Source organism: Labeo rohita, chromosome 23, assembly GCF_022985175.1.
Source record: "Labeo rohita strain BAU-BD-2019 chromosome 23, IGBB_LRoh.1.0, whole genome shotgun sequence".
NCBI lineage: Eukaryota > Metazoa > Chordata > Actinopteri > Cypriniformes > Cyprinidae > Labeo > Labeo rohita.
The window spans coordinates 24,660,855-24,675,538 of record NC_066891.1 but is presented as its reverse complement, the minus strand read 5'-3'; the positions used below and the strand labels follow the sequence as shown (position 1 = coordinate 24,675,538).

General features: G+C 35.5%; 1 protein-coding gene across 1 annotated transcript in view; it reads left to right on the top strand.

Annotated features, from left to right (window-relative positions):
* Positions 1-4,649: 4,649 nt before the first annotated feature.
* LOC127154642 (uncharacterized) overlaps positions 4,650-14,684 on the top strand; it is a 78,927-nt gene continuing 68,892 nt past the window's right edge. Inside the window, exon 1 of the mRNA XM_051096312.1 lies at positions 4,650-4,935. The gene's annotated coding sequence lies outside the window, so the exon portion shown is untranslated. The remainder of the gene's footprint in view (positions 4,936-14,684) is intronic.

The following is a 14,684-nucleotide window of genomic DNA, read 5'->3' as shown; positions in this document are numbered from 1 at the left end:
ATATTTATTGCTTAAAAGGAACCTAAAAATGGCATTTATTAATAAGTGGAATAAATATTTTTTAAATTGCTTATTAATAAATGTTCACCTTTTGATTATTGCTATGCCTCTTGTAATTATGCATCTAATTTTAAATTTACAAACTGTTTTGGGCTCATTTTAGGCCAGCCATATAGTCATTTAATCAATAGTTAGATCAAGAGTTAAACTACTCATAAGGTTGGTTTAAACATTTAACCCAACTGCTACACTCTTAAAAATAAATTTGCTTCACGATGCCATAGAGGAACCTTTTTTGTTTAAATGGTTCCATAAAGAACCTTTAACATCCAAAGAACCTTTCTGTTTCACAAAAGTTTCTTTGTAGCGAAAGAAGGTTCTTCAGATTATAAAAAGGTAGAAAAGAGATGGTTCTTTAACAACCTTTGACTGGATGGTTCTTTGTGGAACCAAAAATGGTTCCTCTGGCATCGCTTGAAGAACCTTTTGAAGCACCTTTATTTTTAAGAGTGTAGGTCAAAACAACCCATTCATGAGCCACCAGTAGGTGGTGACTGTGAGTGAGTCATTTAATGATTTGCTCAACCCAATTTCTTTAGAAACACTTATGTATATATGATCAAAACGAATGACTTTAGAGTGAGTCATTGAATCATTTATTCAACCGATTTGTTCAAAAACACTGATTCATTTAGTATGAAAACAATTTGTAAGTCATGAGTCGCTTTGTTCAAAACACAGAATCCTCCAACAAAACACCTCTACTATGTATTTATTGGCAAAAACAGACTAAACTGTAATATTTAGTCTAAAATGTAAGCTATATATTAACTTCTTGATTATCAAACTGTTGTATAAAAACAGTATTACATACCTTTACGGAAAATATAGTTTTATTATAGTAAAAGTGTAGTAACCACTGTTGTTTGGCATACTGTTTACTACTTGATTAACCACAGTTTCACTACAAACAGCATGGTTAAACTATGGTTAGTGTAGTAAAACCATGGTTAATTTGTGGAGCTTGTGTTAAGGGGTGTGCCAGACAGGGTTGCCAGGTTTTCACAACAAAACCCACCCAATTGCTACTAGCCCAAAATTAGCTGTCTTGTTTCGAGGGGGTCCTCCACTAAAAATTGCGTTCTGAGGCATTCTGTTAATGTAGAAATGATATGACCAATGACAAACGAAGCTTCACTTTCTGTTTGGTCATGTGCGTGATTCACTTGAGTGTCGGAATGTTCCAACCCCCAAATCTTACTTTACGAGTAACTTAGTCTACATTTTCATTCTGACTTATTTCATTACATTTTTAAATACCCAGTTATACAACTCACATGAAGAATACAAATTATTTCAGGAAAACTGAATATTTGCCATATGCAATTCATATACAGGGGTTGGACAATGAAACTGAAACACTGGCCAATATAGTGTTGGAGGTTTCATGGCTATATTTATGCAGCCTGGTGGCCAGTCTTTACTGATCGCACATTCAACCAATAAGAGCAGAGTGTGAAGGTTGACTTTGTGCACCCAATAGCTCAAACATTGTACCCTGAAGGTGGTGCCGTGTATTAGGATGATAATGCACCAATACACACAGCAAGACTGGTGACAAGAGTGATTTGATGAACATGAAAGTAAAGTTAAACATCTCCCATGGCCTGCACAGTCACCAGATCTGAATATTATTGAGCCACTTTGGGGTGTTTTGGAGGAGCGAGTCAGGAAATGTTTTCATACACCAACATCACATAGTGACCTGGCCACTGTTCTGCGAAAGGAATGGCTCAGAATCCTTCTGGCTACTGTGCAGGACTTGTATTTGTCATTCCCAAGATGAAATAATGCTGTATTGGCTGCAAAAGGAGGCCAAACGGCATACTAATTGTGGTCTAAACCCAGGTGTTTCAGTTTCACTGTCCAACCCCTGTATGTGTACAATATTCTTCTATTACATTTAATGCCACAGTTTAATGGGTAAATTAATTTATCAGAGACAGAAATTTAACAAACAAACACACAATGTTAGGCTTTTATTTGTTTGTTAGTGCACGTAACTTGAGTCAGTCTGTGGAATGTGTGGTGAATGTTTCATCCGACGGAGCTTTTTTCACAGGGTTTTGGCTGCTTTATTTTTTACTAACCTACAGCTTTAATCTTTTTTTTTTTTTATCTTTTACCGAAACAGTCACAGGAAAGTGTCAATGCTTCACGACACTTCATTGCCCATCACTACTGTCAACTATTGAATGTTGTGTCGCTTGTTTACTTTGATCCGGAAGACGCTCCCACTTTTGGGGTTTGCACTTACGTCATGGTTTGGTCAGTTCCCCGGATGTGCGGCCATATTGGAGATACTCAGATATAAACAACAGCATGGATTGCACGGTTAATGTACTACTGAATTGTTCTGCTAATTTATGCTGTCTAAACCACTGGAGAAAAAATGTGGAAGCTGTTAAATCATATAAAGAAGGACTTAGTAAGCAGGAAATGGCATAGTTTGACAAACTAAAGTTTAGTTTGGCCAAACTAAATAGATGGTAAAGATACGTACAAGGAATATTAACTAAGATATTAGCCTAATGTTTTAACTACCTGACAGGAAATTATGAGAACAGACTCAAATGTTATTAATAGGCCTATTCTTGCCCGGAAATCCTGGTTCAGTTCGGTCAACCACAAACGCCTTCTTAGACAGTTTTTTTTACACTCTTCTCCTTGATTTATTATAGCTTTTGGCAGTCTGTTGTACTCCAAATGTTTTTCCCATTCCGACTGATTAGCACAGCCCACAACATGACAATTAATGACCATTTTCAGCAGCAATAATCAGCAAAATTTGTTCAGTGGCATTATATGGCCGAGTGACGAAGCGTCATCAAAATAGCGGCCAATGAACCGGAAGTCTCGCCAGTGGACTCTTTTCACAAGCCTGTGATGATGCGTTTCAACGGTCATCGTCATCATAAATCCTTTAAAGTTTTTTATATTTAGATTTTTAAAAATATGTACGTACATTTATAACATAATACTTTGTATTATATCACATTTTTATCAAGTTACAAAAAACGAATTAACGCTATGTGAGGGTGTTTCTAATGCTGGGTCTATGGGAGGAACGGTAAATTTGACGTTGTTCTCTCTTCTGACTGCCGATATCAGTCTCTCTCAATTTTTTTCCTTTGTTTGAAAGTCGCGAAAACAGTATCTCATAGTTTTTCTTTGGCTGTTTAAGCAAATGGGAATGCAAAAAATATATTTGTGGTACTCTCCCATACTGCCCTGGTGAAAAAAACAGCATATGCTGGTAGGTACGTTTTGATGCTGGTTTAAGCTGGTCCTTTGCTGGTTTATGCTGGTCCATGACCATCAACATGACCAGCAAAAACCAGCAAAGGACCAGCATAAACCAGCAAAGGACCTGCTTAAACCAGCTAAGGACCAGCATAAACCAGCAAAGGACCAGCTTAAACCAGCAAAGGACCAGCTTAAACCAGCTAAGGACCAGCATAAACCAGCAAAGGACCAGCTTAAACGAGCAAAGGACCAGCTTAAACCAGCAAAGGACCAGCTTAAACCAGCTAAGGACCAGCATAAACCAGCAAAGGACCATCTTAAACCACCAAAGGACCATCTTAAACCAGCAAAGGACCAGCATAAACCAGCTAAGGACCTGCTTAAACCAGCAAAGGACCATCTTAAACCAGCAAAGGACCATCTTAAACCAGCTAAGGACCAGCATAAACCAGCAAAGGACCAGCATAAACCAGCAAAGGACCATCTTAAACCAGCAAAGGACCAGCTTAAACCAGCAAAGGACCAGCTTAAACCAGCTAAGGACCAGCATAAACCAGCAAAGGACCAGCTTAAACCAGCAAAGGACCAGCTTAAACCAGCAAAGGACCATCTTAAACCAGCAAAGGACCAGTTTAAACCAGCAAAGGACCAGCTTAAACCAGCTAAGGACCAGCATAAACCAGCAAAGGACCAGCTTAAACCAGCAAAGGACCAGCATAAACCAGCAAAGGACCATCTTAAACCAGCAAAGGACCAGTTTAAACCAGCAAAGGACCAGCTTAAACCAGCTAAGGACCAGCATAAACCAGCAAAGGACCAGCTTAAACCAGCATCAGAACATATCTACCAGCATATGCTGTTTTTTTCACCAGGATGCTTTCGGATTTTACCCAACTATGACGACTTCCGCTATGAGAAAACTGTTGGTTTAGCCAACAGATATTGTAAATAATGATTTTATGAAATTACAAACTTTGAAACGTGTGACAACTTGACAATCATGAAACATTCAGTTCACAAAGTGTACAGTTCAACCTTCAGGTTAAATCTATTAGTCAGCTTTTGCCTGCATGTTTGTTTGATTTTTATTATAAAAAATAACAATAGGCTACTGTAATTTACATTTGTAGGTTTAAAGTTTAAAGGTTTGCTTTGAATTAAAGGAAACACACGTGTGTATTTTAGCCTAATTAGCAACTAGCCGCGCAATACCTAATATTTTAAAGCATCTTCAATCAAAACTGGGGCGATATTATTTTCGAATGGGCGGCCCAATCGCATTAGTGATGAATAGCGTTGTGTTTCCATTGGGTGGCGCTGATCGGGCTCTCGCAGTTGGAGGGATGAGTCTCATCACATGGTCCATATGCCCGGAGAAAGTGAGCGATCATCGCAGTCTCTGCGCTCTCTAAACTCAATCAGAGTAGGCGGTAGTGCGCGCGCTCCCCAGCAGATGAACTGAGAGCAAAAGACCAGCCATGATGCTCAGCCTGCAGCGGTGTGCGCCGGAGGAGGAGAGCTGAGGAGCCGCGATCATGCCGGAGAAGAGCGCACAGTAGAAGTCTTCTCACTGAGGCTGGCAGGGATGCTGCGCGCCGCATCACTCTCTCTGGCTCTGTGAAACGCACGGTAAGCGCGCTTCATCTCCCCTCACTCCCCGTGTCACGAAATGTTCAACTTTCAGCTGTTGTGTATGTCATTTGGAGGCGCTTTATGTGTTTGGCTCGGTGGGTTGTTGATCAGAACTTTCTGAGAGTCTTATTAGGTTTGTCACTTTATATAACTATGCTTCTGTATAGCCTAAATATGCTGTTTGCTTTCAGACACTAGACGTTTCACAGACAATAGCAGCCTTAGTCGGTCTAAAACGCGATTAGGGCTGTGCTGAGATCTTTTTCACTAGACTGGAGATCACTGAATGGGTATTCTGAGCTCATATTGATGCTCTTATTGATTCTGGATTTTCTTGAGAGGGGCGGCGAAGCGGAAGATACAGTAGTGAGAGTAAATTAATAAGGTAAAGATGCTTTAAAGTGTGCCCTGAATGATGCTTTAAAGTGTGTCCTCTTCTGCTGATTAAAAAAACTACCAAAAAGTAACCTGTTCTTATGGATACCATGCTTCTACCAAGCCTTTTTTTTGGGACAAGTACTACTATAATTTGTTGGATATGCTGCATTGATGTTTTTGGGATGGGACCATGTTTTTTGGACATAACACCATAGTTTTATGTAGATTTACCATGGTATTTTGAATAGCCAATAGCCAGTGTCCAAGTCAGATATGTCTTACAAAAAATACTTTGGCGGTACCATGGTATTTATACCAATATTTATACTTATTTTGTTAAAAATATGCTACATCCAATGGTAAAACCGTTGAAGTGCCATTGCATTTTTGGACATCTTGCATGGTCATCAGTATTAATTGTACTAATATCTACTAGTGTTAATATTTGATGGGATTATTGACAAAGTACTGTTTTTGTAAGGGATATTATTTAATGTTTCTAATATTATTACAGTATGTTTAGTTTCTTTTTTGCAGCTGTGGTAAAGCAGCTTCCTTCATATTGTCTACGTTTTGGGAGCGCAATTAATGGTGTGATCTCTAAGTGTTAAGTTATTCCTCCTGGCCCAGCGGGATAGACTTTATTCGAGCAAGAAAGTGACTTAACACAGAGAGCTTATGCCCCCCAGTGCCCGCTGACCGAGAAACTGCGCGAGTCTGTCCGATACAGTGAATATGGATGAATGAAATCCTCTTACTCTGCAGCTCAAACTCACTGTGTGTGAGTGTATGAGAGAGATATGCTCTCTACTGAGGGCTTAGTGACTGATCAACTGTCTTTTGCACCTTATTGTGTCAGCTGTGTTGATTTAAGCAGCACTGTTATGAGTTAAATGTCACTGGCAGAAAGAAATATTTGTGCATTTGATAATTAAGTTGCAGGATTATAGATTCAAAAAAGCTTGTCTAAAGCGCACGGACATAATTCACCCATTCGCATGTTTAGTTTTGGCCAGTTTAGTCGAGTCACACCTTGTACAGATAATTTACTTTAAATTTGTCATCAACCGCCCTGCCTTACTGTATGTCGCTCAAAACTTATTTTTCTGTAGAACACAAAGAATTATTAGCAAAATATAGAAGGTGATCACTGGTTGTCATGTTCAGCTGCAAATATTGTTGATTTATTAAATAATGATTTGTTGTGAAATGCAAATAACAATAAAGTAATAATAATAATAATAATAATAATAATTATTATTATTATTATTATATTATTATATAGTTTTTTGTAATTTACAAGAAATTGTAATTTATTTAATAAAGGAAAACATACTATTATTATATTGTAGTTTGTATTGTTGTAATTTTTGTATTTCACATTAAATCTGAATTTATTTAATAAATCAATATTAAATACTTATTATTATATTGCTTTTTGTATTTCACAAAAAAATGAAATTTATTTATTAAAGGAAAAATATTATTATTATTTTGTAGTTTGTATTTTATTTTTTGTATTTCGCAGTTTGAATTTATTTAATCAATCAAAATCATTATTATTATTATTATTATTATTGTTCTTATTATATTGTAGTTTGTATTGTTGTCTTGTGAAATACAAGCAATATGTTAATAATAATAATATTATATGTATACAATATTATTATTATAATAATTATTATATTTTTGTATTTCACAAGATATTGTAATTTATTTAATAAAGGAAAAATATCATCATCATCATCATCATCACTATTATATTGTAGTCTGTATTGTTGTCTTGAGAAATACAAACAATAATATGTTAATAATAATAATAATAAGTTATTAATATAACAATATATATAATATATAATAATTATATAATATATAATAATATAGTTTTTTCACAAGAAATCATATTTATTTAATAAATCAAAATAATTTATTATTATTATTATTATTATTATTATATTGTAGTTTGTATTGTTGTCTTGTGAAATATAAACAATAATATGGTAATAATAATTATTATTCATAATTTCAGAATTTATTTAATAAATCATTATTATTATTATTATTATTGTTATTATTATTATTATATTGTTATTTATTTTGTATTGTTGTCTTGTGCAATGCAAACAACATAGTTATAATAATAATAATAATAATTTATTATTATATAGTTTTTTTGCATTTCACTATAAATCACAATTAAATGAATAATAACATATTATTATCATTAATTATATTGTAGGTTGTATTGTTGTCTTGTGAAATACATACAATGATATGTTAATCATAATTTATTATTCATAATTTGTTTAATGAACTATTATTATTATTATTATTATTATTACCATTATTATTATCATATTATATTTTAATTATTATTATATAGTTTGTATTGTTGACTTGTGCAATGCAAGCAACATGTTAATAATAATAATAATAATAATTATTATTATTATTATATTGTTTTTTGCATTTCACTAGAAATCAATAAATTGAATAAATCATTTATTATTATTATTATTATTATTATTATTATTATTATTATTATTATTATTACTATTATATTTTGTATTTCACAAGAAATGGTACTTTGTTTAATAGAGGACAATAACAATAGTAGTAGTAGTAATAATAATGATAATAATAATAACTTCACAAGAAATTTTAATTTATTTAGTAAAGAAAAAATAATGATTATTAATTAATATATTATTGCAGTTTGTACTGTTGTCTTGTGAAATACAAACAATGATATGTAAATAATAATAATAATAATAATAATAATAATAATAATAATAATAATATTAAAATGATAGTTTTTTTGTATTTCAATAGAAATAATAATTTATGTAATAAAAAATGTATTATTATTATTTATTATTATTATTATTATTATGTAAGGTTATTTGCTCTCAAATCAAATACTGGATACTAGTACTAAAAAACTAGTACATTTTTTTTCTTTGATTAGGTTTTTGGCCGCATAGGGCACCACGTAAGATGTCACTAGCACCGCCTCTAACAAACAAACAAACAAATAAATAACGCTTTAGAAAACGTTTTTGTCTCTTTTGCACATATGTGCAATCAAGTCCACATGCAAGCTGCAAATATGGCATGACCTTTTAAAGGCCCACCAGCAACTTTCTTCTGTTGCTTGCCTCTTATATATTAAACATGCCACATCCTTACAGATAGGCTACAGTGGCTGCACTTTAACCACATGACCAGGGTCTGTGTTGTGTGACGTGACAGGCAGTCATGCTGTCACAGCAGGATGCAGAAACTCGCTCACTGTGGGTTCAGCTAAGTGTTTGTAAGGTGCACGAATGGGTCAGTTTGTACGCAATATATGCATTCCGAGTAGACGCTCTCCCACATGTGCAGCGCACAGACAGGGTTTAATATGCACGCCGTGCACTTCTGCCACCGCTGATGTCAAAGTAGATTCGGGATCAAGTAACACTCGTATACGCTTCTGTATCTTAAGACAGATATGAGCTGAGCTGAGAGAGAGGGAGGGAGGGAAAAATGAATAGTCCCTATGGATTAGAGTGGAATATGTGTGACGGAGGGCAGAGGGAGGGTTTAGGCCACCAGACGCACTGACTGTATGAAAATCCCTTAATAATTAACACTACACAAGCCACGAGGACAGAGGAAGGGTACAAACGGATGGAAAACCGCTGTGTACGTGACACTTACGTAGGGTGGTCAACATGTTATCTAGAATGAATTCTACTGAGAAGTGTTGGGGGATCTCCCAAAATGAATGAAGCATGAAGTTCTTTTTAAAGATTCTTCAGTGTGTCACCTTAAAGGGACAGTACAGCAAAAATGAAAACTTCATGTTGGTGTAAATCTAAATGGCTTACGTTCTTGTGGAACATGAAAAAGATATTTTGAGAGATTTGAGAAATGACTTTTTGTCAAGTAAGATGATCTCCGAAACAGATTGGTTAACATTTTTCAGTGTCTCTTTTTCTGTGTTACTCTGAAGAAAGAAAGCCATACAGGTTTGGAATGACATGAGGTTTTTTGATAAACCACTTCTTGAGCTAACTGTTATTCAGTGAAAAATCAATTTTATTCATCTTGAGGGTTGTTGAGTGGACTACACTGTTGAGTTTGTGGTGCGTTGTGCCGTGAAAGACCTTCAACATCCAAAGCACAAAAGGCTCATTGTAGTGTAAAAAAAGTTCTTGATTTTACATCATAGGCTCTGCAGATGTACACTCTGAAAAATGTACTTATCTATCTATCTATCTATCTATCTATCTATCTATCTATCTATCTATCTATCTATCTATCTGTCTGTCTGTCTGTCTGTCTGTCTGTCTGTCTATCTATCTAATATTTTGAAGTAGTTTTTAATTTTTGTTTTCTTTTTAATTGTAATTTTAGTAATTTTGCTTTGTATAATTTTTTTAATAATAGTTTTTATTCATTTTATTTCAGTTTTAGTAATTTTTTTTTTTTAATTTAATTTCAGGTAACATTTATTTTATTTCAAGCAACTTCTTTTTACAGTTTTTCTCAGTCGCTTTGGTGCATTTCTCAAATCAAATGTAGATTCACCAATAACAAACCAGTTCTCTGAAATTCCTCATACAGTGCTGCATGCAAAATCAAGGCGTGATTCCTGTGTTTGCCTTTCTAATTTTGTATTTTCGCTTTTGTGCATCTGCCATGTACAAACATCTGACAGACACTCATTTTTACATACATTCTAAAACATAAACATCTTACAGTAAAGACATCTAATAAAAGTCTGTTTGACACCTGGTAGGAAACGTGTAGATGAGCAAACACTCTAAAAAATAAATTTTGCAGATGTAAATGTAAACGTGAAATAGACGTCTGAGTGATGTACGTGCACTATCAGGGATATTTCTTTTTCTTGTCTATCACAATGACTCTGTAATGTGTTTTTTTCTTTTCTTTTTTCTTTTTTTTGTCCTATCCAGTCTCTTTCAATCAATATCTCACATACAGTAATGTGTACATTTGTACTTTTGAAATGGATATATGACACACATAAGAATTGCAGCCTTCTGCATTTCAATACAGTAACTGTCATGCAAACGATTGCTATAGTTTACATCAGGTAATGCTAATAGAATACACTGTTTGATTGACAACATGACTAAGCATTTTGACTATCTTGTTTGTGAACAATGACACAAGGACTTTTCATTCTGATGGCACTGATATGTTCATTGACATACTTACTTTTGACAGATGAACTAAAGATTTTGAGTAAGTTACAGACTTTGCAGGTAATCCATTGTGTTGTGCTGTTTGTACGAATTGTTTTGAGAAATGCACATACTTCTTTGCAAATGTTAAGGATGATTTGAGAAATGCACCAAAGCGACTGAGAAAAACTGTATTTAAAATATATCTGTAGTTTTTTCTTCATTGTTATTTTAGTCTTAGTTTTTGTTTTTTTTAATGATTTTAGTTGTAGTTAAGTATAATAACTCTGAGTAAAATTCTCTCTCTTTCTCTCTCTATGTATATATACTTGTATTATTATACTTTTTTATTGTATTTTTAATTTCCAGTTGATTAGTTAGTTTTAACTATAATAACCCTGAGTAAAACTATAAAATTAAAAAAAAAAAAAAAAAAAAAAATATATATATATATATACAGGGGTTGGACAATGAAACTGAAACACTGGCCAATATAGTGTTGGAGGTTTCATGGCTATATTTATGCAGCCTGGTGGCCAGTCTTTACTGATCGCACATTCCACCAATAAGAGCAGAGTGTGAAGGTTGACTATGTGCACCCAATAGCTCAAACATTGTACCCTGAAGGTGGTGCCGTGTATTAGGATGATAATGCACCAATACACACAGCAAGACTGGTGACAAGAGTGATTTGATGAACATGAAAGTAAAGTTAAACATCTCCCATGGCCTGCACAGTCACCAGATCTGAATATTATTGAGCCACTTTGGGGTGTTTTGGAGGAGCGAGTCAGGAAATGTTTTCATACACCAACATCACATAGCGACCTGGCCACTGTTCTGCGAAAGGAATGGCTCAAAATCCTTCTGGCTACTGTGCAGGACTTGTATTTGTCATTCCCAAGATGAAATAATGCTGTATTGGCTGCAAAAGGAGGCCAAACACCATACTAATTGTGGTCTAAACCCAGGTGTTTCAGTTTCACTGTCCAACCCCTGTATATATATATATATATCACACATATTTTTTTTATTTATTTATTTTTTTTAATTTCAGTGAACATTTATTTTATTTAAAGTGCTTAAAAATGTGTGTGTCTGTGTGTGTATGTGTGTATATGTATGTGTATACATATATATATATATATATATATACAGGGGTTGGACAGTGAAACTGAAACACCTGGGTTGCCAGAAGGATTCTGAGCCATTCCTTTCGCAGAACAGTGGCCAGGTCACTATGTGATGTTGGTGTATGAAAATATTTCCTGACTCGCTCCTCCAAAACACCCCAAAGTGGCTCAATAATATTCAGATCTGGTGACTGTGCAGGCCATGGGAGATGTTTAACTTTACTTTCATGTTCATCAAATCACTCTTGTCACCAGTCTTGCTGTGTGTATTGGTGCATTATCATCCTAATACACGGCACCACCTTCAGGGTACAATGTTTGAGCTATTGGGTGCACATAGTCAACCTTCACACTCTGCTCTTATTGGTGGAATGTGCGATCAGTAAAGACTGGCCACCAGGCTGCATAAATATAGCCATGAAACCTCCAACACTATATTGGCCAGTGTTTCAGTTTCATTGTCCAACCCCTGTATATATATATACATTTATTTTTATTACATTTATTACATTTTATTACATATATATATATTCATATTTGTATCATATTTATTTATTATTTAAAATACATCTGTAGTTTTCATTCATTTTTATTTCAGTTTTAGGTTGTTGTTTGTTTTTTTTAATGATTTTAATGACATTTATTTTATTTATTTAATTTTTTTTATGGCTTTAGTTTTAGTTAACCTTAATATCCCTGGGTAAAATTATGACAAAAGTGTTAATTTTGGGTGAACTATCCCTTTAAATGATCTATAATAATGTTTATCAAAAAAGCAGTAATCACATATTTAGGATTTTAGATGTCCTAATGTAATAGTTCATGAATAAAGCATTGAAAAAAGCCTTAGCGTTGTGTCACCTCTGTTGTCTCAGGCGGTTATGATCTTGCTATTAATAATTTACAACCATATTAAAACCATTTGATGGTGAAATAATTTTTTGTTTTAGGGTTTATAGTCAACATTAAATCCAAATTGACCATGTTTACTTTTTTATGCATGTTTCTGTTCTTATTGGGAATGATTCATGACTTTGTTTTAAAAAGAAAAATGTCTTCATAAATGTATACCTAAAGTTTTATGGTAGTAAAATGTGTTGAATGACGCTTCTTTACTCTTGTTTTCCAAAAAGCAGGTTTATATTCTTCCAAAAAGCATCCCACAAGCAAAAGAGCCCTTATATGGTGCCATTTAGAATCCATTTTTCATAAGAGCCTATTGGTTTCTGGGTTTTTAGAGCACCAGTACACAGATGGTTTTCTTTCTGAAACTTTTGAAAAACTTCTCCTGTGGTATCAGGCCAAAAAGCCCTTTATGGCTCTAAAAGAACCTTTATTGTAAAGAGTGCAAAAGTGTTGTTATTCACAGCTGAACAAGAGTGACCCGCATGCATTTGGTTCACTGACATCATCTTCCGTCTGCTCGGTGGAGAGGCGGTGACCCGAGGAACATCCTCTGGTTGCATCGAGGATGACAGAAAGTGAGATTCATGTTGCTATTCCTCTCATCCAGGCAGACAGGAACCCCCCTCGCTCTCGATTTCTCATCACTGGCTATCATATGGTCAGGAAATAGGAGTGGGCTGCACCAAACTCAATAGGCATTTAAGCACTTAGGAGTATTTCGGGGCCTGTTGTGATACGCATTAGACTAACAGGCTTCATCCATAACACTACACAATATTGATTCATTTCCTCAGGGCGAAGGGCATAATAGCCTTTATCTGTTTTCACTCCTTATCACCCTTGTTGCCTAATCACTTTGACTGTTTGCTGCCATTAAAGTGCTTAAAATGCCAACACCATCATCTCCGAAGGGTAGAAAACTCTGTCAGTGAAGGGATAAAGCATTTTTGCAGTGTATTTGATGTTTGTGATGTAACAGCGACATGGATTCAGTAACATTTCACTCTGTGAAAGAGGTCATTGAAGTCTGTTCATAAATGATAATTCCTACTTCTGAATCAGACGTTTGTTGTCGTGATGCTCCATATGATGATTATTAACCAAAAGAGGAAACGGTGGGCTTGGGTAGAGGCAGACAGGACACTGGGTTTTCCCCAGTCCGACTGAAGGAATTTTTGCAAGTGGTCGCATCTAACGCGTATTGACCTATTTTTTCTGAGGATGGTCTGAGATCAGCTTTCCATGTCCTCTTTTGGCCCACGCTGAGTCCTGGTTTCTCTAGCTCGCTATGGTAGTGCGCAACAGGAAAAGTGCAGCATGCCTGTGAGCTGCAGAGCATCCGCCTAGAAAACAGAGTGAACTCAGCCACAGATCTGAGAGAGAGGTTGATGTGAAAAAGAGGAAGAGATTTTGGTGGTTGTGGAACACAGCTGACTAGGCCAAAAACTTGTTATCAACTGGTTTTGTTTCAAGACCCAACGCCAATACCAAAATTGTTTAGTGCACAAAACACACATGCGTGTGTTTGGATGGGAGACCAGCTAAAACCAGCCATTTCCAGCTCAAACCAGCTAACCCTGCTGCAAAAAACAGCTAAAACCAGCCTAAGCTGGTAGGCTGGTCTTAGCTGGTCAGCAGGCTGGTTTTAGAGGGGTTTTGGTCACTTTCTTAGCTTTGGTCACTTTCTTAGCACTTTCTTAGCTAACAACCAGCTAAAATCATCCATTTCCAGCTCATCCATTTCCAGGATGGTTTTAGCTAGTCATCCAGGCTGGTATTAGCTGGTCACCAGGCTGGATTTAGAAGAGTTTTGGTCACTTTCTTAGCTGGCCAGGCTGGGAGACCAGCTGGAACAACCAGCTAAAACCAGCCTAAACTGGTTGGCTGGTTTTAGCTGGTCATCAAGGCTGGTCTTAGCTCGTCATAGCTGGTCACCAGGCTGGATTTAGAAGAGTTTTGGTCACTTTCTTAGCTGGCCACGCTGGTTTTAGCTGGTCAGGCTGGGAAACTAGCTGGAACAACCAGCTAAAACCAGCCTGACCAGCCTGGCCAGGCTGGGAGACCAGCTAAAACCAGCCATTTCCATATTAAACCAGCTAGCCCTGCTGAAAAAACAGCTAAAACCAGCCAACCA